The sequence below is a fragment of the Saccopteryx bilineata genome, chromosome 4, assembly GCF_036850765.1.
Source record: "Saccopteryx bilineata isolate mSacBil1 chromosome 4, mSacBil1_pri_phased_curated, whole genome shotgun sequence".
Classification (NCBI taxonomy): domain Eukaryota; kingdom Metazoa; phylum Chordata; class Mammalia; order Chiroptera; family Emballonuridae; genus Saccopteryx; species Saccopteryx bilineata.
The window spans coordinates 214,253,473-214,277,263 of NC_089493.1; the positions used below are offsets into that span (position 1 = coordinate 214,253,473).

The following is a 23,791-nucleotide window of genomic DNA, read 5'->3' on the forward strand; positions in this document are numbered from 1 at the left end:
CCTGGGAAAGAACCAAATTGCTTCATAATAGTCATGGACCCAATTCTGTAACTATTCGTAGACAAAATTCTTGTTAGTGCCAAGGAGAGTTTTGCCCTCATTTAAGATTACAAGATCAAGTGGTAAAGGTATTTATAGCCACCTCACTCTCCCCAAGAAAGTAAGTTGAACTAGAAGTGGAAAAATGTTGCTAAAAATGCTATAGATGCTTTTCTTTTCACTAGAACAATTTCCCCTAAGATAAATCAATAGAAAGAGACTTATAAAGAAAAAAATTAAAAATAATTGCCGACTAGTGTTTTAAGTAACAATTTATCTTCTTTCCTACTTTACATAATACAATGTGCATTTTACCTGGAAGACGCAATGAAATATAAAAATCAGTGGCTGTCCTATACAGGCAAACATGGAATGCACATTGTGCTTACTTGTTCCAGGTAAGAGTTATAAAAAAGCTAAAAATATTACCAGGTCCTTTGAAAGTCAGTCACATTCAAACAGTACTGTGTTTCTAAAAAAAAAAAAGAAGAAGAAGAAGGTACCACCATTGACCTTGTGAGTGCTCTGCTCACTCCATGGTGGTACTTACATGTCTTCTCAGCCCCTCGCTTTTTCTTCTCTCCCCCATTTTCCCCCAGAAAAATATGATTGTGGTATAGTGGGCAAATCAGAGAACTTCAAGCCAGGACTTTCACTTTATTCTAGTTTTACAGCTGTTCCACTAGTGGAAAATGCTTGACCTTTTTGGTCTTAACTGCCTCATTTATAAATGAGTGGGGTGGGTTGGCTGTTCTCAGGTTTCTTCTGGATCAAATATCCTATGATGAGTACAGGCTGTAAATATTACCTAAATATTTGACACTATCTACATAATAGGAGAAGCTGAAAAGAGAAAAGCCAATGAGTATGCTGTACTTTCCATTTCCTGTACAATTCTATACACCTGTTTGTGATGAAAATAAGTACATAAATAGATAGTAGTGCAGTAAGAGAAAGGACTTTGAATTCAGGCAGACACTTATGAGATTGCTGGCTCTTTGTAAGGTGACTTTGGGCAAGTTACTTAATCTCAAAATAGAAATTTAAAATGGGCTCATCAGTAAAATTAGGGAATTAAAATCTATCTTACAGGATTGTTAATAGACTAAAGTAAGAATTTCTGTGCCAGACACATAACAGTGCCCAAATTGGTAGCTATTCTGACTATAAGTGTGGATGGTTTAGGCATTAGGAAATGTGAATTCTAGGTCCAGTTTCTCCATAACTAACCAAATAATGGTTTTCCATTTACTAAATAATGTATTCAACAAAGAAATCTTTAGCTCTCCTTCTGGCCCTAATTTTTCACAATTTTAATATGTGTAAAGACTGCCATTGAGGCTTTTTGTCACTCAAAATACAGTTATTCCTTTCTACAAATGTTTAAGTAATCCTGATTGTTTTCAGTAGTTCATTACAACAGTTCTTCTTCATCTTTTCTAGTAAACATTCAACCTTTTTTCTCTAGTGCTTGCATTAGTGGTACTTAGAAATAATATAGATATTTCAAGGACAAATCGATTCGCTTTTGAAAACTAGGTCCTTGAATTTTAAAATGAAAGACCTTTAAAATATAAGTATTTTATTTTCTAATATCCAAATCATACCTTTAGTAATTTGACTTATAAAAAACAGAGAGAAAGGAATATAAAAGGGTCTCACCAGAGTAATAATTATTTAAACACATAAACATTTTCCTTTGGTTGGTAAGTACAGTATGTTCCTTTTCTACTCAAGACAAATCTAAAATGAAATATGCTAAAACATAAATAGTACCTTTTTCTATATTGTAAAGGAACTGCATTTTATATTTTCAAGTTCAAACTATTTTACACTCTTAAATCATTTTTGGGTTCAGATTCTTATTTGGTGGATTGATAGCTTCCATAAAATGAGAATCTGGTTGACAACTCATTACACATTAACCATTAATTAGTAAATTCTCTAGTTTAAACAAAACAAATATCTCATACTGTGTATGTATCCCCTAAATACTGGCAATCACTCAGAAATATCTATACTGCTATTGCTGGATTTTATAGGTACACAAGTATCTTGGCTTAAAAAAATATCTGGAAAGTTACAGTTCATTTTATATTTGAAATCACTAAACTATTAATGGTGGATAAAAGTCCAAATCTATTTGCTAGGACAAATTTCTCTTCCAAAAATGACTCTGTAAAATTCATATCCTTTTTAGAGAAAAAAAGATGCTGCTAAAATGTCAATGAATTTTTCAAATGAATATGGATAAGAATGTTGTTGATGTGTCATCTGATCAAAAAGATATAAAATGTGAAATGGAATATATTGTGTAATGAACCTATATACATATTCTTAAAGACATCTTAAACCATCATTAAATCATATTACTTTTGATTTTCAATTAAATAAAGGTTGTAAAGTAAAATGCCTTCAGGGCCTAAGTAAGTATCATACATGTTGGAAGAAGCCAGAAACTAAACAATAAAGAGGTGTTAGGGCTGCGATTTATAAGACAGTATATGCTTCATCTAAAGCCATTCAAATTGTATTAAAAATAAAGTGAAAATTATAAACTAAATTAAACACATTTTGGGGTAAGATTCTTCTAAAATAATAAGAAAGTCTCTTATGTGAGTCTTGGAGCTGCATCCCTGCTTTAAAAAAAATAGATATTGAGAAATTGAGAATGGACTAAAGTTAAGTGGAAAATTAATTAAATGAAGGCAATTAGATGTCATAAAAAATTACATTATATAATCCAAAGAACAGAGCTCAGACACTTCCTCAGTATTCCAGAAAGGAAAATGAAACTGGACTTTGAAAATAATGTTCTTCTGATCTTTGACTCTAATAATAAAATTCCATAATTGTAACAGAAAACCTGGACACAAATGACTTGTATAACAGGGTTATCAATTTCAATGTCTTTCAAGTTCTCTGTAGTAGGGACTTCAATATAAAAATGAAAAGAAAAAGAAGATGGAGGAACAGAGCAAGAAGAGAGAGGAAGAAGGAAGAGAAGGAAGAACAGTATTTTTTCTCTGGCACATGAATTCATGGGGTTGCTTGAGACAAGTACATCAGATCAAATATCTGTTTGCTATCTACAAAGTATCACCAGGCATTTAGTCAGCATGTTGTGCACCGAGACAGTGGAAGCATGTGGTCAAAATTTCCTCCTGTCTGACTGGCCACATCCAATTTAACAGTTTATTTTAACTTCAAACAAATTGAATTGTTTACTTACACATCTTGTCTGATCACTGGTCATTCATACGATGACTGAAAAGAGTTGTCTTCATGGCCTCTCAGCCTGACCTCTATGGGGATGGTCTGATTATTGTAGTGACTCTATTTACTGGCATTTTAAAGTAATGGTTCTCACATGTAAAGGTATCTTTCCTGTTATTTCAATATTTTGGGGAGTTTTGTATGGACATATTCTAGATGTGCACAAGACTGAAGAATGTTAGTCAATGTATTAAGAGGCAGTCTAAAGATTCGGTTTTAGGTCTTGGTCCTGCCTTTTCCTAGCTGTGTAGTTGTAGGAAAGCTACCTAACCTCCTGGAGTCTCAATATATTTACCTGTAAAATGGCCTTGAGCATAGTTTTCTCTTGGGGTGGTGGCAAGGCTAACTGCGCTTATTAATGTTTGTGAAATATCCAAAACAGCTGTGACATATAGGAAATGATCACTCAATAAGCATGTTCTTTTGCACACTCAGTAAGAATCATAACTATAGCAAATCAACTTCAAGACTTTCAAAACAACCTCACTGGTTACTAGGATCAATTCAACTGTGCTCTCTGGTCAGAAATAAAAACAACAAAAATTTAGGTTAATGCCTGAATGGAATCTGAGAGCTTGTTAGCCAGCCAGGAACAAAGGTAACAGCTCTTAATAATATGAAGACCATAAAGACCTACGTCTCTTTGCAGTAGGTTCAGTAGTTTCTTAAAGAGCACTAATGCTTTCCACAAGGAAGCCAAAGGTAAAATTCTGATCATGGTTCAGAGAAACAAGTAACTTCCAGTGAAAAAAATTTCTCTTCAGCTGGGATTGCCAATGAACCACGGGAATGCTTCTGGTCACCACCCATAAAGCTGTGCTTAAATATACTAATACGTTCAAGAGCAATCAGCAAGAGCATTATTATTTCCATTTCATGATTAAAAGTAGCAAAGGACCCTTGCTCCCCCAGTCAAGTGAGTAAGTGCTGGCAAGTTATCAAAGTCTAAATTTAATAAAATTGTTATTCAGTCATCTTCCAAGGTGTCATATCAGAGTAATGCTGAGATCAAAACCTTGATTTGAACATGTCAAGCCAACTGCATGATGCCAGGTGGCTTGCAAGTTGAGAAGAAACTGCTGACACGAGGGTCTGTGTAGCTTTCCTGGTGAGGGAAGAGCACTTTGCCTTTCAGGAGTCGGGACCCAAGCACAGCCTCTGGTCCAAAAACACTCTGCCAGACCCTGAGCTATACTTTGTGTTTGTACATGGTTGCCAGCACACAGAATTCAGTGCCTAATAAACTTTAAGCCATTGTTTTATGCTGTGATTTAAGCAAAGTCTTAAAAAGCAATGTCTTGATCACCAGGATGAAGTATTAAAGACAATGTATTTAAGAATCAGAAAAAATTGTCTCTGGACTCAGCATCCTAATCTGAAAAACAGAAATAACAAACTATAGAAATGATCCCTGAAAGTATGGTCTTAAAAAAAAAAACAAATAATGAAAAATGCTCAACTAATAGTAAAGGGTAATTTTAAGGACACAGTTTTATAACATATGACAGCAAGCAATACTCTGTAAAACATTATACAAATCTAGTATTTATTTAACAAACATGTATTATGCACATACTATATGTCAGGCACATTTCCATGTCTCTGGGACAAATCAGAGTACAAAAGAGAATTAAATCTATGAAACTCATATTCTAGCAGGGGAGACAGAAAACAAGAAATAGATGTTAAAAAAATTAAAAGCAAATGCCACCATATAGTAAAAGGGATAAATGAAAATGGAGCCAGATAAAAGGGCTTTGGAGTGTAGAGCTGGGGAGGGGTTTACAAAATGTGCTAGGTTAGGGTTAGTCTTTTTGTGAAGGGGACACTTGAGCAAAAACTGGAGGTAGAGAGGGAATTAGGCTCTCAGATTGTCTGTGGGAGAGCTCGGCAGGTCAAACACCCTACGGCAGGAGCACATAAACTGTGCCGGCGGATCAGAGCAGAGAGGAAGCGAGCTGTAGCAGAGCCAGAGAGGTTACAGGGTCCAGATTCCAGAGGGCCCTGAGGCCTTTGTAAGGGTTTGGCTTTTACTCTGAGTGGAAAAGGAAATCATTGTAGAGTTTGGCCACAAAAGTGACATGGTCAGTTATTTCAGAGAATCTTTTTTGTTTGTTTGTTTGTTTTTTCCTGCCATATTAAAAATGTATTGTGGGAAGCCCAGGGTACAAGATCTGTGCTACACCTTCCATTGGAGATGTGAATAGACACTAAACTCTGTGAAACTAGAAAACAGATGAGAAGCCAGAGATACATTTGGAAGCTATCAACATATAGGTGGTAATTAAGTCCATGAGACTGGACAAAGTTAATGAGAAAATAAAATAGAGAAATGAAGAGATCTAAGGACTGAACCATTGAAATATCCAATATTTACTCTGTTGGACATTTAAGGAGGAGTCAGCAGAGGAGACTAAGCTACTGATGGGAAACCAGGAGAATATGGTGCACTGAAACCAAAGGAACAAAAGTTTCGAGGAGGAACTGACTCTGTCAAGTAAAATGAGAACCAAAATTGACCATTTGACTTAGCAATATAATATGGTGGTCACTGGTAAGTAAGAAGAATGGTAGAGAACACGTCCATAACTCCGGTTCCAGGTGGATGAGGGTTGAGGAGGAAAACAATCACAGTAGCCTAGCTGAGAGGCGTTGCAAGCAGCCTTCTCGGCGAAAAGCCAGCTTCCGCTAGAGTAGACAATGTGAAGGGGTGTCCAGAGAAGTCAAAGATTTACGGGATTTCTTTTCTTTTCTTTTCTTTTCTTTTCTTTTCTTTTCTTTTCTTTTCTTTTCTTTTCTTTTCTTTTCTTTTCTTTCTTTTCTTTTCCTTTCTTTCTTTTCTTTTCTTTTCGTTTTTTTTTTTTTTACAGACCATGAATTCCAGAGGGTGCAGTAGAAGGATTTCATAAATTAGGGAGTGGTGGGAGGAGAAATAGGTCAGAGGCTGTGCAAAGCCCTACAAGAATTAAAGTAGCAGATATGAAGGGTATCTGAGATTCCGGGCTGCTCTTGATGACTGACACTAATAGGGATAATGGGAATAATGTGATTAGTCTTGGTAGAGTCAAGTAGAGCATGGTAGCAAAGATGTTAAGAGTACTGTCATGGTTAATTAGGAGGTTTGGGTAGCCAGGCCTCCCTCTAAACTCCTATTGGCAGAAGTCATGATGTCTGGGAAAACTGGAGAGTCGAAGTCCAAAGATTGACACTTGTGGGTAGAGTTTAGACTTCTGAGGAAGCTGGGCTTTGTTGTAACTCACAATCCCCTTTTTAACCCCAAAGGGGAGTTAGAAGTAGCAATCTTCAAGAAGTCCAGACACTGCCTTCATTTGATGTTTCTCTTTAGACCTCTCTTGAGAAAGAAGAGATATTACTTCAAATATTCTGACTCTCCTTTGTTTTTGTTGATGTAACTGAAGACTTCTGGGAAAAGCACGTATGATTTCCACAGTTAGGATGTTTATCTAAGGCCTAGTGGAAATATGATTTCAGAAAGGTATAATTAGTTGAAGCTATCCCATTAGAAGAACAGGATAGGAAGTTCTTGGATAGGAGAAGAGAATTGACTTTTATTAAGTGTCTATTGCATACCAAGTTACTCTACATAAGTATTAAGTATTATATATCATTTAATCTGCAATGTTATAGTTAATTAGAATTAGCCATTTCTGTTTTACACCAAGGACATGCTAGAGCTGCTAATTCTAGGATTTTATATCAGGTGTGATTCCACTATGGAGATTTTGTTGGAATCATTATCATATATTTTTTCATTCTAGCAGTGATATATACTATTGATAGTATATCTAATTCCAAATATTTATAGAAGCTGCTATACATTTTCATTAATTATTCTAAAGTAGCTTGGATACAGGTTGATTTACAATGTTTGCTCATTGATTGAATGGTTCATTAATTCAATCTTTTTTTCATTCAACAAATATGACTGTTTGCTATGTATAAAGCAGCATAAATTCTTTCCATCATGCTTTCCATTAGCTGTCCAACTTGGTTCACTGAATCTCATTTTATTTACATCTTTGATGTAAACTTTTTTTATACGTCAATTCTAAATGGTATAAATTGCTTAAATACTGTAGAGTCAGAGAAAACAAATACTCTTTTGATATTTAAAAATATCAGGCCTGTAATGTATTTGTTTGAAACATTAAGTAAAGTTTTATATTTTAACAATTTATTTAATTTTGTAAATGGGTCTATTTATTCAACCAATTCACTAAAAACTCCAGTATAATAATTAAGAGTCCTTATTCTAAATTTAGGCAGAACTGATTTAAAATCCTGGTTTCACACAGCCTAGCTGTGTAAATTTCTGAAACTCTGTAAGTTTTGATATCTTCATTTATTAAATATTAATAACAATAATGCCTACTTCACAGTATTCTGAAAGAATCAAAAGAAATATTAGAACCTATTAGAGATTCACCAAATGCTATCTAATATTATTACTATTATTTTTTTAAATTCATTTTAGAGAGGAGAGGGAGAGACAGAGAGAGAGAATGGGGGGAGGAGCTGGAAGCATCAACTCCCATATGTGCCTTGACCAGGCAAGCCCAGGGTTTCGAACTGGCAACCTCAGCATTTCCAGGTCAATGCTTTATCCACTGCGCCACCACAGGTCAGGCATTATTACTATTATTATTTACTATTATTATTAATCAATACACTGTGGGCAATATAAAAGTGAATAAGACCTGGTCCCTAATACTAAAGAGCTGATAATTCAGCAGAGAAAACTAGATGTATTTGTGTAATCATGGGTCATTCTAAAGCAGGTAATATAAGTGCCATAGAAAAGCTCTAAATCAAGTATAGAGGATGAAAAAATAACTTCTTGCTTGAATAATCAGGTAAGACTTTGCTTAAAGTTGACTGATAGTTCACAGTTCTTGAATCAAGCATTAGCCATAGGTTGAGGGAAAATCTAGAGATTTGAAGGATGACACTAAACTAATATCAGCCAGACATCAAAGCCAGTACAGGGAAGAATTATGCAGAAGCAGAATCTAGTACTCAAAAGGAGAAGCAGTTGTAAGAACTGAATGAAATGAATTTTGGAATCAGAATTATAACCAAAGCCAGGTCAAGAGCATGTAGAATCAAATAAAGCATCAAGATTTGTTGTGGACTTAAAGAGAAGACTCAGGTGCCAGAACCTATTTCATTATATAGACTTTTCTTTTTTTTTAAATAGTGAGAACACACCTTCACAGCCATATTGCCCCTCATCTTTAAAGAAATGCCACTGGCCAGGCAGAGTTTGAGAAAGAAGAAGTCTGTATAAGGAAGGCATCCAAATGAGAGCAGTGGTGTGAGGGTGCAAGGGTGGGGAAGCCTGATGGGAGTCTGGCCATTCTATGTTGTAGAACTATGGGATATACAGGAGAAAGAAAATCCTCTATGTAGAGCAATGATTATTTGAGTTAAAGCGAGATTTTAAAAATCAATTTGCAATTTGCCTTTGCCTTACTTTGTATTTCAGAGTTGCACTATGTAAAGACTATTTTGTGCCATTCTCTCAGTGACCCTGCCCGTTAGATGCTGTTATTTTTGTCTTGTGATCATTAAACAAAATACTGGCAGGGTATAGGCTGCTTCCCTTGAAAGTGACTTCATCTATTGTAATCATGTTGTGCGATAATGTAACAGTAAGCTCTCTGTCAGAGCTCTGAGTCCTAAAGTAGAGCGGCAGGATGTTACTTACTTAGCCTGAGCACGTCACTATTGTACTGTGGTTCTGACAGCACTGGCGAGGAAACCCAGAGGTGGGGCTCAATCATTTGTTCTCATCTCAAAGAACTTATAATACATATAGTAATAGTAGCTAGAAGCACTCCCAAAGGAAGCAGATGCTCATATACAACCTAGACTTTATATCAAAGACATGAAGCACAAAGACAAGCTGATTATTAAGAAAAGAGAAAACCTACTTAAGATTAGAGGCTGGATTGCCTCCTGGTTAAGAGCACAGGCCCTGGAGTCAGACCAATGTGGGCTAGAATTCTAAGTGTACCACCAGGGACCTCAGGTAACCCAGCTATCCTCTCATATCCTTCGTTTCTCATCTACAAAATGGGAGATTGTAATGCTTCAAAATATTATTGCTGAATAAATATGTGATGTAATATAGACAAAACACCTAGTCCTTGCTTGCTTGGCACATAGAGAATTGTTGCTGTTATTCATTCATAGACCCAAGAATCCTACATTGTAAAAATAATCAATGATCAATCTGTTATATAATGCTTCTGTTTTGTACCTTTAATTTACTGCATACCCAGCTTGATTAAAAATATGAGTTAAGCATTAGTAAGGTTAATTGTGCCCTAGAAAGAGGTTTCCAAAAGTTTGGAGGGCTCATCAAACCTTTCTGTGTTCACTCTGTGATGATCTCTGTTCTATTCTTGAGCTTTCATGACCCCACACCCCAGTGGTCTTTTTCTACTGGCAAAGAAGGCCAAAAACCCTGGCACTTTGAATGAAAAGTCATAGTGGCATTGGGTCCAACCTCCTCAGACCAGAGGAGAATAGACCTGGTTATCTAAAACCAAGTTTATGACACCATACTCTCTAAGGAACACTCATTGTCTCATGAAATCAATCATTTCAACAAAAAGAAGAGCTAGTAATTTTTTTTTAAAAGGCCCTGAACTCAAAAAGAAGAGCATATAGAATATTTTAAATGATCAGAATTGCTTGGGTACTTATTAAAAATGCAGGTTTCTAACTTCTCTCCTAGGTTACTGAATCAGAGCATCTGGAGGTATGGGTTCACAGAATATGTATTTTAAACAAGTATCCCCATGTGATAGTGGTTTCAGTGGCTCTTGTACCCCACTTTGAGGATCATTGGTTTAAATAAAGCTATAATAAACTAGGGGAAATCTGGGGGGAGTTTGACATATAAAAAATCCCAAATGATTGAAGTAATTAAGAGAAAAATACAAATAAAAAAGACCAGCCTATTTCAGCTAAGGCAATGTAGATTAGGAAAAAGGTGGGTTGTTTAGTAGGCCACAGCTGAATTTTATTATTATTTAGAATGATGAGAGACTATTAATCAATTTGGCTGCAATATTTTTTTGGACTGTATGGCAGCAGCTTCTCAGCTATGTCGATTTTATTCATAAGAAGCAATAATATGAGGCAATTTATTGTTTTAGGCCACATGCTTTAAGACATCCAATATTTATCAGCTCTTTACAGTGCAACTAGTAAAAAGCAAATTAAAACAAATAAGAAATAAGAGCTGAGTAATTAGTCAATCTTTATTTTTTCCATGGTTAAAAATAAAATTCTAGCAGTATATAAGATTTCTGTAAGCTTTAAGCCTAAAGAATTAGCAGCTCCTGTTTTTTTTTTTTCTGTTTAATGCATCTTTGTTGCCAGGATGGCATTATTTATTTAATTTTTTTCAAGATCACCATGTGTTTATTATGAGGATTTTCTTTTAATTGCTTGAATACAAGCTTCCACTTTATTCAGAGCACAAGATAGTAGATAACAGTATTTATTATCATCATTTGTGAGTGAAATTTGGACACTGATTTGGATAGGGCAGCAGGAGCAATGTTATTTTTCCTTAAAAACAATGACATTTCTGTGATTTTTTTTACTTACTTTATTGGGGTTGAGGATTTTATTTTACATGTAATAATAAAATATTGTGATAGATGGCAGTTCTTCACTCTTAATTGCACTAAAAGCAAAACACTTATTCCTAAGGAATAGTTGTGGCTTATACAAATACAAATCTTTTTTTCTTTTCAATATAGAGGAAGCCACTCTCCATTTAAAGGATCAGCTCGTGTACAATCACAGTCCCTGGTAGGCTGCCAAACACAATAGGGCATTAATTAACATGTGCTGGGGATTCATCAACATGCACAGTGGCAGTGTGCAATTGGAACCTTTTCCCCTCCCCTTTCCTCTCCACGTTGGCAGAATTCATGAAAGGTCTACTCTAGTATGTAAATCAGTTCTTGCTAAACGCCTCATAATGGAGTTCCTTTATTTTCCAAAGCTGTTGTCAGAGCTACTCACATATCCAAGAAAGACACTTACTCTGTCTCTTTCTTGTGTTTAAAATCCAACCACAGTGGGCAAAAATAACATATTTGCTTACTTGTCATGCACACTGCAGTGTAAATAAATCATTTGATAAATTACTTCCCCCCCCCAAAACAGAATGAGTTTCATTTCCCATAATCAGTACCAGTGGAGATGGCAGAATTTCTCTCCCAGTTAGTGCAGGGTGACAGTGTGCTAACCTGCTAACTTGGGTAAATTTTGAGAGAAACATGTCGTACTGTATCTAGCTTCTGCCATCCGGCATGAGCAGGTGAAAAAATAAGAAGAATACAGTGGTTCCTTGAGATACAAATTTAATTCATTCTGTAACCAAGTTTGTAAGTCAGTCAACTCATACATCAAACAAATTTCTCCCATTTAAAATAACTGAAATAGATTTAATTTATTCCAGCCCTGTGAAACATCCCCAAACCATCCTCAATTATGAAAAAAGACATGTTTTTAATTAAGAAACACACATGTATACTTTATCAATGCATAATAACAAAATATATGAAATAAAAGAAAAATGTGTTATTTAGTACTGTATTCTTACCTGGGAGACAGATGAGTGCGGCTAACAGAGGTGAATGGCAGAGGAGGAGGAGGGAGGGAGGAAGGGATGCAGGCACTGTAGACACATAAACTAAAACTGCACTTTCTGAACACTAAATGTAAACTAAAACTACATTTTCTTTACTTTAAACAAATCTAAAACTGCACTTTCTTTACTTAAAATGAAACCACAAAAACTTAACTGTAAAAAAAAATGCACTTTCTTAACTTTAAACTTAACCTAAGCTTAACATTATGTATTTTTCATTTAATCATCACCTGTTTTTGCCTTTTGGGCTGCACTTTCGGCACTTTCACTTGCAGGACTTTTGAATAAAAATCTACCCAAAGATGTTTGCTTTTGCCTGCCTTTTAAAATGTTATGGAAATGTGACAAACAAGTGTTATTAAAAAGTGCTGAAGCATGACCAGTTGAAACTTTTTCTGGGTGTTTCTTTTCAATGAAACTTGAAAGCTTCTCCCACATTGCCAGCCTGTCTTTAATTTCACTTGTAGAAATCACTTCCTCCAACTCTACCTCCTCCTCACTACTAATCTCTTGCAGAAGCTCTGTATGTTGCATCATCTGTAGCTCCTTCAATTCCTCAGTTGAGAGTTCCTCCTCATGTTCCTCAAGGAGCTTGTTTACATCACCCTCATCTACCTCCAAACCCACTGACTTTCCAAGGGACACAATCTCCTCCAATGCTTCTACCTCGGTCTCGGTCTCTGGTTTGAATCCTTCGAAGTCCCTGTCTGCAACAACATCAGGCCATGACTTTTTCCATGCCAAATTCAAGGTTCTTCTTGTAACCTCTTGCTATGCCAAGTCAATAATGTGTAAACATATCATGATGTTGTAGCGATCTTTCCAAAACTCTCGTAGGCTTCGAATTGTATTCTCAGTCACCTCAAAGCAGCGGTGGAACAAGTGCTTTGTGTAAATCTTTTTAAAGTTGGAAATGACCTGCTGAGCCATAGGTTGCAAGATTGAAGTCGTGTTGGGTGGGAGGTAGAGGACTTTCACTAATTTGAACTCATTGAGAATGTGTTCTTCAAGACCAGGTTGGTGTGCTGGAGCATTTTCAAGGATTAGCAATGATTCATCAGGAGTTTATTTTCTTGAAGATATTTCTTCAGTGCAGGACCAAGATGAGATTTACCCATTCAATAAAAAACTGCTGCATATCCCATACCCTAGCATTGGCACACCACATAACCTGCAGTTTTTCTTTAGGAATCATGTGAGTCTTAAAGGTTTGAGGATTTTCAGAATGATACACTAGCAGTGGCTTTACTTTACAGTCACCACTAGCATTTGCACACAATGCAAGGGTCAGACGGTCCTTCATGGGTTTATGGCCTGGCAGCTTCTTCTCCTCTGCGGTGATGAAAGTCCTTCAGGACATTTTTTTCCCCAAACAATCCTGTTTCATCAAAGTTGAACACTTGTTGGGAGATGTAGCCTTCCTTTGCGATAAGCACAGCAAAACATGCGATGTACTCCTCAGCTGCCTTAACGTCAGCACTCGCAGCTTCACCATGCCTCACCACCAAGTGGATGCCAGATCTCTTCTTGAAATTTTCAAACCAGCCGTGACTTGCCTTAAACATATCATCTGCTGCCTCTTTTGAGGTTGATGGTTCTCTCTTCTTCAAGTCGCAGTAAATAATATGTGCCTTTTCGCATAGAGTCTCCGTCACTGTATCTCCTGCCAGCTCTTTCTCTTTTACCCACACCAGCAGAAGCTTCTACATTTCTTCATGGATATTTGTCCTTAATTGGGACAGAATTTAGTTCCTTTCACTGGATTTGCGCTTTTGATGGCATCCTTTTGTTTAAGGATGGTACAAATTGTAGATGTATTGTGGTCATACAGCCTTGCCAGTTCAATCACTCATACACCACGCTCATGTTTTTCTACTATTTCTTGCTTTATTTCTATCAACATTATTCTCTTCTTCTTTTCACCACTGTCCTTTACACTCACTTTCTTCAGCCCCATGATAGCACACAAAAAAAGTTATTATTTAAAAAATGCAAAAATGATGCAAGAACAAGTACAGCGCAAGAGATTCGACTTGATTCTGCGGGTAACATGTGAAAAAGAACAAGATGCTGGTGTTGTGCTGCGAATACTGGACCCATGCGCCAACGTGCCAAGTAGTGGCAGCTTTCCGAATCACGACTCATATCTCGAAATTTCACTCGGATCTCAAACAAAAATATGGATTGAGTCACAGTTCATATCTTAAAAAAAGTATGTTGGTCTGCTCGTATCTCAAAGTAACAATATACACTTATTGTAATTAGTTCTAAGTTGGGTCTTGGGCTAAATCTTTCTTTGCTAAGCACTTGCTAACTGATTTAAGTAATTTTGCATGTTCTTCGGGTTCAAGGTATGGATTTAATGATTCAGACTTTTAGGAACCAGTCTTTGGACAATAGAGAATCTTTCCTTTGAAATAAGAGTAGATTCAGGGAAATAGAAAACTGTGTCCATATTTTCCACTTCTTAAAAAGTACATATACATGTCTCAGTTTAGTTTCAGATTTAGATTGTGAAATTTGAGACTAATTCACTTTTTTAATGAAATAATATATGTAAAGTGCTTAGCAAAGTACTTCAAGTAAATGCCTAGTAAATGGCAGTAGAAATTATTCTTGGAGGTGGTGGTAAAGGTGTTATTTTTATCATTTATTATTTTTTATAGCCTAGAAATCACTAGTGTTATAAAAAGCACAATGCAATTTTCATGTTTTAATCATTTTCAATATACATCAATAAAATATTTAGTTTTGGCATAATTCCACGTAAGAGAGATGTGGAATTTAAAGGTTCCATTCGCTCCACTCATTTTTTTATAAATGTGTGCCCTTTACATGACCTATGTTGAAGAGAAGTAGTGTAGTGATTCAGATCCCTTGGAGTTATGCAGACCTGGTTTCTATGCCAGTTCTAACACTGTATGACCTTGAGCAAATTATTTAACTGCACAGAAGTTCAGTTTCTTCTTTTGTAAAATGGGAAGAGTGATTGTAAGGATTCAATGAAACAATGTGTATCAAACATTTGGCAGCATCTCGGCACACAGAAATGACTCAATTAATGGTAGAGACACACTCCTAATATTCCAAAACCTCTGTTTTTCAGGCTGAAAGACACAAGGCAGCATTCTATGTTTCTGTTCAGGGGTAAGATTGCCTCTTCCATTCAGCAGAGACCAGGCACCTGACCACTGATGCTCAGGTAAGCTGAAGAAGCCAGCAAGATGGTAAGTATTCTATGTTTTTGCTGCTGCTTCTTGATCTTTCCTGAAGATTTTAAACTATGTCATCAGTAGTCAATAAGAGTCATGTAATTAAATCTGCTTTTATTTAAAAAATAATGAAAATAGTTACTTTTAATAAATAGGAAGTTCTGAAATAATTAAAATTTAAACTTAAGTAAAAACTATCTTTATAAATACACATATTTTTTCTCAAGGAAAATACTTCTGTTTTATGAGCTTTCATTCTATCAAGGATTCAAGCATAAATTACAAAAAAAAATTTCTCTTTAAAATGATCAAATATTTGGGACAATATTCATATAATAGTTCCTTGAAGTATGAAAAATATAGCTATAATATACTATATGTTGTTTTTATTGAGAATATATTTTGGCAGTTAGTGCAAATCTGTTGATATTTCCATAGATCTATTTTTTCCTACAGCCTTATTTATATCATATTTGACTTGTGAGATATTAAATAATTTAGATCTTAGTTTCGTTCTTATTCATAACAAGAAATTACAGGCTAATTTTACTATGTTGAATTTAAACAGACTAAAAAATACAGTAGAATTGGATTTCATGTGGAAAAGAGCTCATCATAGTATCAATCCTCCCTATCCTTGACTACCGTCTGGAGTATAAGAAAGTACAGTTAATCCCACGAGAAAAATTTGCAGAGGGAGACAGTTATTCCTTGATGAAAATCCAGAATATATATGTTGTGCTTAACATTTGTGGCTTCATTTTAAAGAAATAGATAACTGCTCTATTCTTTGTGGAGATAGGGCAAACATACATGGGATATATTTAATATTAAAAGATATGTAAATTTGAGCAATTTTTATTTATATTTATTTTATTGATTTTAGAAAGAGGAAGGGAGAGAGTGAGAGAGAGAGACAGGAACATGTATTTATTGATGTATGTGCCATGACCAGGGATCAAACCAGCAACTTCTGTGCTTCGGGACAATACTCTAGTTAACTGAGCTATCTGGCCAGGGCTGGATATTTTTTTAAAATAATTGAGTCCATATAAAAGATCTGTCTACACAGATCTTCTGAAATTGCAATTTTAGTGTTAATTGAGGAGATATTTGTAAGAAAAACAAGAGACGCTGTTTTCTCTTCCAGGCTCGGGAGGGGCTAAGAAAAGCACCCATCCAGTGCATAGATGAGTCTCAAGGCATTGGGCTATAGTGAGAATGGAATGCAGTGGGAAAATGTCAAATAGCAGAATTTTAACTTTTTCCTCTCTGACTGCTGCTTTTTCTAAAAAATGGTCATTTATAGTAATCACAATTTCTTGGTCACATCATATTTACTGAGAACATTTATTTATTATAAATACTAACTGTGGTAGGCACCCCTCTGTTCACCTTATAAACAGTAACTCATTTAATCTTCATAACAACCCTATCAGTCATGTATCTTCATTATCAGTTTATAGGTGAATGAACTGGGGCCTCGAACCATTACGTACTTGCTTAACTTTTCCCAACTAGGAGGTGGTTGGGCTGTGATTGCAATCTCAGACAATTTGGCTCCAATGTCCATCCTTTTCACCACCATGCCATGCAACTTCTCTAGCAAGTTGTGCTAGTCTTTCTTCTCAGTGACAAATGGAATTGAATAGTGGGAGAGAGAGGGTGGCAGACAAAGCATCTATAGTAGACTCTCACCCATTCAACGCCATCCAAAGGTGAGGCTAGAACTAATTAATTATTAACTCAACAAGTACCAAACCAGAATTCAACAACATTCATTACTTGAGTTGAGGTTATATTCTTCTAGAATATTTAGTATTTTGTAAAGAATGCATAACATTTAATCAGTTAAGGACTACCAGTGACTGAATTATGTATTGTTTTGAATAAATTAGTGTAGTTGCTATATCTTTGTTGGTATAAAATGTTATTATTGATATCAGTTTATTTTTAAATGACTAAATTTGAAGCCATTTCCAAGACCTCCCATTTCTTTTTAAAGTTCTTTGAAGAACAAATGATTAAGTAGCCAAGTGTTTGAGCTACAATCTTTGCTTCTGACTGGATTGATTAACCAGTCAGTTTTAAGAATGATAAATTTATGAAAAAGAGAGGAAAACTTTAGAGTATTTTCCCTATGTTTTTTGAAAATTTTTGTTCTGGAAGTATTTTCCACTGCTCATGTACAATGAGGACATAAGCCAAATAATGGCCCATGCATTGTAGCTCCTAGTGTGTGGGTTGGTGTGAAGCATGCAAAACAAAATCCTGTCAACTACCAATAACATAACACAAACAGGAATGCCACATCCAAGACTAAAACAGAGAGATCTAAAACAACTTTACATTTTTAGATATCTATTTTTGTTTCCCAAGCAAAGGTCATTAATGTCAGAAAAATTGCAGTCCCATGTGTCATTATCACAGGCTTGCCTCATGATAAGAAATTCTTTTTACCTGCCTTCCACCTCTCCCACCTCATGCACACAAGTCTACACACACAGTTAAACACACTCACGAAGTAATGCTGCTTATAAACCACAGCAATCTGTCAGAAAATGAAGAACTGGAGTCAGTTAACTGAATATTTTTGTCTACTCTGACATCTAACAATTTCTCTCATTATTCTTCCCACCACCAGAGAGGCCAGACCCATAAGCAATTGAATTGACTGATTTTTTTATATAAATCAAATTGTCTGCTCCCTGTTAACGTCACCTGCTTTGGAAATGGCTTAATGCTTCCTTTGACCAATTCAGGGGCTTCCTTCTCTCTTTTTTGCTCACTCCCTTTCAGAACACCCTCATCACATTTCCTCCATTCCCTCATGCATCCATTTCTTTAGGAGTATGGCTTTCAGCTGCCTCTCTGTGGAATTTAAGTTCACATTTCTTATTAACCCATTGCCTCTCTGACACATTTTGGTGGAAGACCTCTTTATAATTCCCATTAAGTATAAATTACTATAGAGCTCACAGGAGACACAAACTAATTTGCAAAATTCTGCAATCCTCTGTGGCCTTTCCTATCAATAGGGTCAATGAGCTCTTGTGCTTGATGAGCAAGTGAGTGAGGGGTGATATAGTGGAAGAGCAAGAGGCACTGTCCTTTCTCTCATTGTATTTAACATTTACTAAATTGATACTAAAATGGGCATAGTTTTGAGCTAAGAGGCCCATTGCAGCACTTCCCTTGCAGAAGGAGGAGCTCAATAATGATGCAAAGCACGGCACCATAGTAACTTTTAGACACATAGAGATGATGTGCTGGAAAACTCAGTTCTAAGGCTACACTCAGATCAAAGGCATGTTGCCGCAGATGACTTATTTCTCTAAAGGGACTTCACATAAACACCTGTGAGTTGGAAGAAGGAATGGGAGAAGGCAGTTACTATGTTGTGTTTTGTTTTGGTTTCATTTCTTACCAATAAATATTTTTGGAAGTGTTTGTAGTAATCATCTTTGATCCTTTTGAGTAAGTCATGTGTTGGTCTCATTCAAAGTTTAAAATACTTCTGTATAATTCTCTAATGATAAATGCTTTATTGTTTTTCTTTGATTAAATAAACTATTAAAGAAAGTCAAAGAAACTCTTTGAAGTCTAGTCTCCCATTAACATTCAAGGGCTTTGTATGTGTAAGACCCATCGAGGTTAATGAAAGTTACCCCTGAAATTCCTTAGGCACTGGTGGGAGAAGAGATCATTTAATTTCCATTCAGATGGCATCCCCACATGGAGTACCTGGTCTGTGGGAGAAGTGAATGATGCAAGTTGAATGAACTGGAAGCTGACATACACAGCGGGTCATATAAAACTGAAATGAACTTTATTATTTGTCACCTTCCTAATTAACATTATGAGACCAAACTACCAGAATAGAATATTATTTAATATTATTTAAATATTTTAACCTCATTGGAAAATTTACTCTGCCCTCATAAAGTATAGTTGGTTGGTAACAAAATAAGATTTATTTTTGGGAATCACAAGATTTCCAAATTCTAAATGCAAAAGCCAAGGTGTATAGCTGGCTTTTCTCAATTTAAAGTCATGTTTCACCATGTCTGGTATTTATCTCTGATTATTTGTACTTCATTATCATGAATGAAACTTGTCCTTTTTGCATGATATGCCTCCTCAGAGAGCAAACACTAGAGTGGAGGGATCATTAATTTGGTCTCATAAGGCTACCACAATAATCATGCGAAGTTATTTTACTTAACTCTTTAACATATGATGCTTACAAAGTAAATATAAAAATATATCAAGAATTTTGCACCAAGTACATCAGAACCCAAAATTTGTTGGGAGCATTAGAAACTACGTTTGCCAAGACCTAAAGCTTAGCAGGCAAGTCATGAAGATGGTTTTAGAGTTTATCTGAGATCACATTGCATAGATTTCTTTTTAAAGCAGCAAGAACACACCTTCACAGCCACATTATCTGTCATCTTTAAAGAAATGCCACTGGCCAGGCAGAGTTTGGGAAAGGAGGCCCTCTCCTACCTGGCCTGCCACCCCAACCTCACTCACCTATCATCTCCCCTCTAGTTGACTCTGCCTCTTGTACAGCCACCATGGCTCCTTCCTGTTCCTCAGCACTCCCAGTACCTTTGTTGTCAGGGCCTCACTATTTGCTTTTTCCTCTGCTCAAGAAGCTTCTCTCCCTATATCTTCACAGTTCCCTCCATCAATGACTTCACAATTTGCTTAAATGTTATTTCATCAAAGTTTTCTTCCCCAATAATCATTTGTAAAATAACAGCCTATCACTCTCTGCACCCCTTCCACTGCTTTATTTTTCTTATCATGTATTAATATCTGACACATTATATATGTCTTTTTTAATCTCTCCTCCCAAACTCCTAACCACTGAAATGTGAGATCTACAAGGGCCAGTTTTGTTTACTTCTGTTTCTTCAGCCTCCAGAAAAGTGCCTGGCCCATAGGAGACCTTAATAAGTATTAAATGGATGGATGAATGAATGAATGGATGAGTGGCTTCCCCTGTGACCTATTCTAACACTAGCCATATCATTCTCTGAAAACTATACTTTAGGGAAGCAGCACAGTTAATGGCATGAACTTGACTTTGCAGCTTGATACCTGAGCTTAAATCATGATTTTATAATTTATGAGTTATGAAACCTGGAGCAAGATAAATGATATCTCTGAGTTTTATTCTCCTCATCTGTAACATTGCTATAGTAACACCTATCTTATTGAAACATTTAAAAACATAAATCAGTGTCTACTACACAATCACTATTAATAAGTAGGTACTTAAAAATATTGAAACCCTTCATGACATCATAGGCATGAATTCTCTTCTATAACTCATAAGGTTTAAGAATTCAGTTTTTTTATTTTACTTTCTCTAAAGCTGATAAAACTGCCTTAAGCTGATAAAACTCCCTAATTGGATGAAGGGAAAGTCAATATTAGTGATAATTTGGGAAGCTCCTAATCTGTAGGCCACAGTAGAATTTTTGATGAAGCACCCTCTAGTCTTCAGGCCATACTGGCCCCGTGATAGGCTCATTGAGACAGGAATGTCCCTTAAAGACAGGTAGCTTCATTACTTCAAATTGGAGACTTAGAACCTAGTGTTACCCTCTCCAAGTTTTGCCATAACTGCTTCCACCTGAGGTCTCAATACTTGTTTGTGGTGCTGTATGGAACAAAAACTTTGTTCCTGTCACCTGCAGAACCAACAAAACCCATAACAACTTCCTTAACTTCTCTCACCTTTCCAATTGTCTCACTTTGGATCCTCCTGATCTTTGAAGGTCTTCTCCCCAGTGGCAAGTACAGTCCCTCAAGTAAGAGGCTGGGCTTTTCCAAACCAAAGTACTGGGTAAGGATTATCTGTGGATTCCTGGAAATTTAATAATACTGAGTCACAGAAAGATAAGCACTTCATGATTTTTTGAAAAGGTGTGTAAAAGGAAAAATAGTCTATCGATAGGTATAGAACATAAATTATTTTATTCATTATCCCGCCAAACCGGAGTCTACTCAGGGTTCTGGAAAGTGGAGACAATACACTAGGATGCTCTTTCATTTTGATCATGCTGAGCATCCATAAAGGAAGTTCTACCTCAACTTAGATTTCTTTTCTTTTTTTAATTTATTTTTTGACAGAGACAGAGAGAGGGAGTCAGAAAGAGGAACAGACAGGAAGGGAGAGAGACAAGAAGCACCAATTCTTTCCTGCGACACCCCAGCTGTTCAACGATTGCTCTTTCACATGTGCCCTGAATGAGGGGGCCACAGCAGACCGAATGACCCCCTGCTCAAGCCAGTGACCTTGGGCTCAAGCGGGTGAGTCCCACTCAAACCAGATGAGCCTGCGCTCAAGCTGGCGACCTTGAGGTTCCAAACCTGGGTCCTCTGCGACCCAGACCGACACTCCATCCACTGCGCCACTACCCAGTCAGGCTCAACTTAGATTTCTTGTACATTTAAGTATCAGGTACCTTCCAAGCTTTGCCAGCCAAAGCACCCAGTCAAGAAATAGGTTCACCAATAATAAAACAGATGCATGATTCTGAGGTCTCACTGGAGTAATTGCAGAAATTCTTCTCTAAGCTCCTCTCTTACAGAATCTACTACTTCACTTCTCTTACTTTCAGCTTTCAGAAGCTGTTTTTGCTTCTTTGGTCACTTGTGTTTTTCATGTTCCAGGCACTAAGATATGCATTCCCACCTCATCTTTCTGTGGGGTCCCAGAGTGAAGCTACTGAGTGAAATGGGAGGAATGGTGTTGCTGCTCCTAATTTTTGATGCCAGGATCATGAGTGGAGAGAGGCTGCCTTTGCCAGTTCCCAAGCCTGGGACATATATTGATAACTATCTTTTTTCTAGGAGCTTTCATCTTTATCAAACTTCTTATTCCTTGTAATTAAACCAGGAAGCCTTGGGAACTTTCTGCTACCTCTAGAGGGAGCTGATATTTTTCTTGTTTCCCTTATTAGTTAGGGACTGGGGCTTCCCTAAGGCAAATCCTTATTTTTTTTTTTTTTTTTTTATAATTTTATTTTTTTAATGGGGTGACATCAATAAATCAGGATACATATATTCAAAGATAACAAGTCCAGGTTATCTTGTCGTTCAATTATGTTGCATACCCACCACCCAAAGTCAGATTGTCCTCTGTCACCTTCTATCTTGTTTTCTTTGTGCCCCTCCCCACCCCCTATCCCTCTCCCATTCCCCCCTCCCCCCCGTGACCACCACACTCTTGTCAATGTCTCTTAGTTTCAGTATTATGTCCCACCTACGTATGGAATAATACAGTTCCTGGTTTTTTCTGATTTACTTATTTCGCTTCGTATCATGTTATCAAGATCCCACCATTTTGCTGTAAATGTTCCGATGTCATCATTTCTTATGGCTGAGTAGTATTCCATAGTGTATATGTGCCACATCTTCTTTATCCAGTCATCTATTGATGGGCTTTTTGGTTGTTTCCATGTCCTGGCCACTGTGAACAATGCTGCAATAAACATGGGGCTGCATGTGTCTTTACGTATCAATGTTTCTGAGTTTTGGGGATATATACCCAGTAGAGGTTTTTTTTTGTTTTTTTTTTTTTGTTTTTTTTTTTAATAATTTTTTTTTTAATTTTTTCTTTATTTTATTTATTCATTTTTAGAGAGGAGAGAGACAGAGGGAGGAGCTGGAAGCATCAACTCCCATATGTGCCTTGACCAGGCAAGCCCAGGGTTTTGAACCGGCGACCTCAGCATTTCCAGGTCAGCGCTTTATCCACTGCGCCACCACAGGTCAGGCCAAATCCTTATCTTCACCCAGCTCAGCCCTAAATTCAGGCCATCCCTCCCAGAGGACCATGTTTGTTGAGTAGTTTACTATTTATAAAGAACTTTTGCATACATTATCACCTTTAACTCACTCTCTCAATACTCATGCATTACAGAAAGTATCTTTGTCTTTATTTTATAAAAGAGGGAAATGAGGTTTAGGGAGATTAAATGTTTTACCCCATGTTCGAGCTACTAAATGTTACCTGAATATCAAGCTCAGGTCATCTGACTTCCAACCCTTCCACTCTTGCCCTTATACAGCACCTGTAAGATCCTGATTGGCTTTTCTCACTTTGTCAAACACTGTGCAGATGGTCCCCGACTTATATTTTTTCAAGTTATGAATTTTCAACTTTACAATGGTGTGAAAGCAATTTGTATTTAGTGGAAACCATACTTTGCATTTAAATTTTGGTCTTTGCTTGGGCTAGCAATGTGTGGTAGGATATTCTCTCATGAAGCTGGGCAGCAGTAGCAAGATGATTTTGCCTAACCATAGGCCAATGTAAGTGTCTAGAGCAGCGGTTCTCAACCTGTGGGTCGCGACCCCGGCGGGGGTCGAACGACCAAAACACAGGGGTCGCCTAAAGCCATTGGAAAATACATATTTCCAATGGCTTTAGCTGCTGAGAAGCCACGCTACCATCTGCAGCAGCGCTATTCAGCTTGAACGCACGCCGTTATGGACGTGCGTTCCAAACTGAATGCCTGTGGTCATGCGCAGATGTGATTGCATC

At 36.7% G+C, this 23,791-nt stretch overlaps 1 pseudogene; it reads right to left on the reverse strand.

Annotated features, from left to right (window-relative positions):
- Positions 1-4,655: 4,655 nt before the first annotated feature.
- LOC136336846 (small nucleolar RNA U3) lies at positions 4,656-4,742 on the reverse strand (annotated as a pseudogene).
- Positions 4,743-23,791: the final 19,049 nt, after the last annotated feature.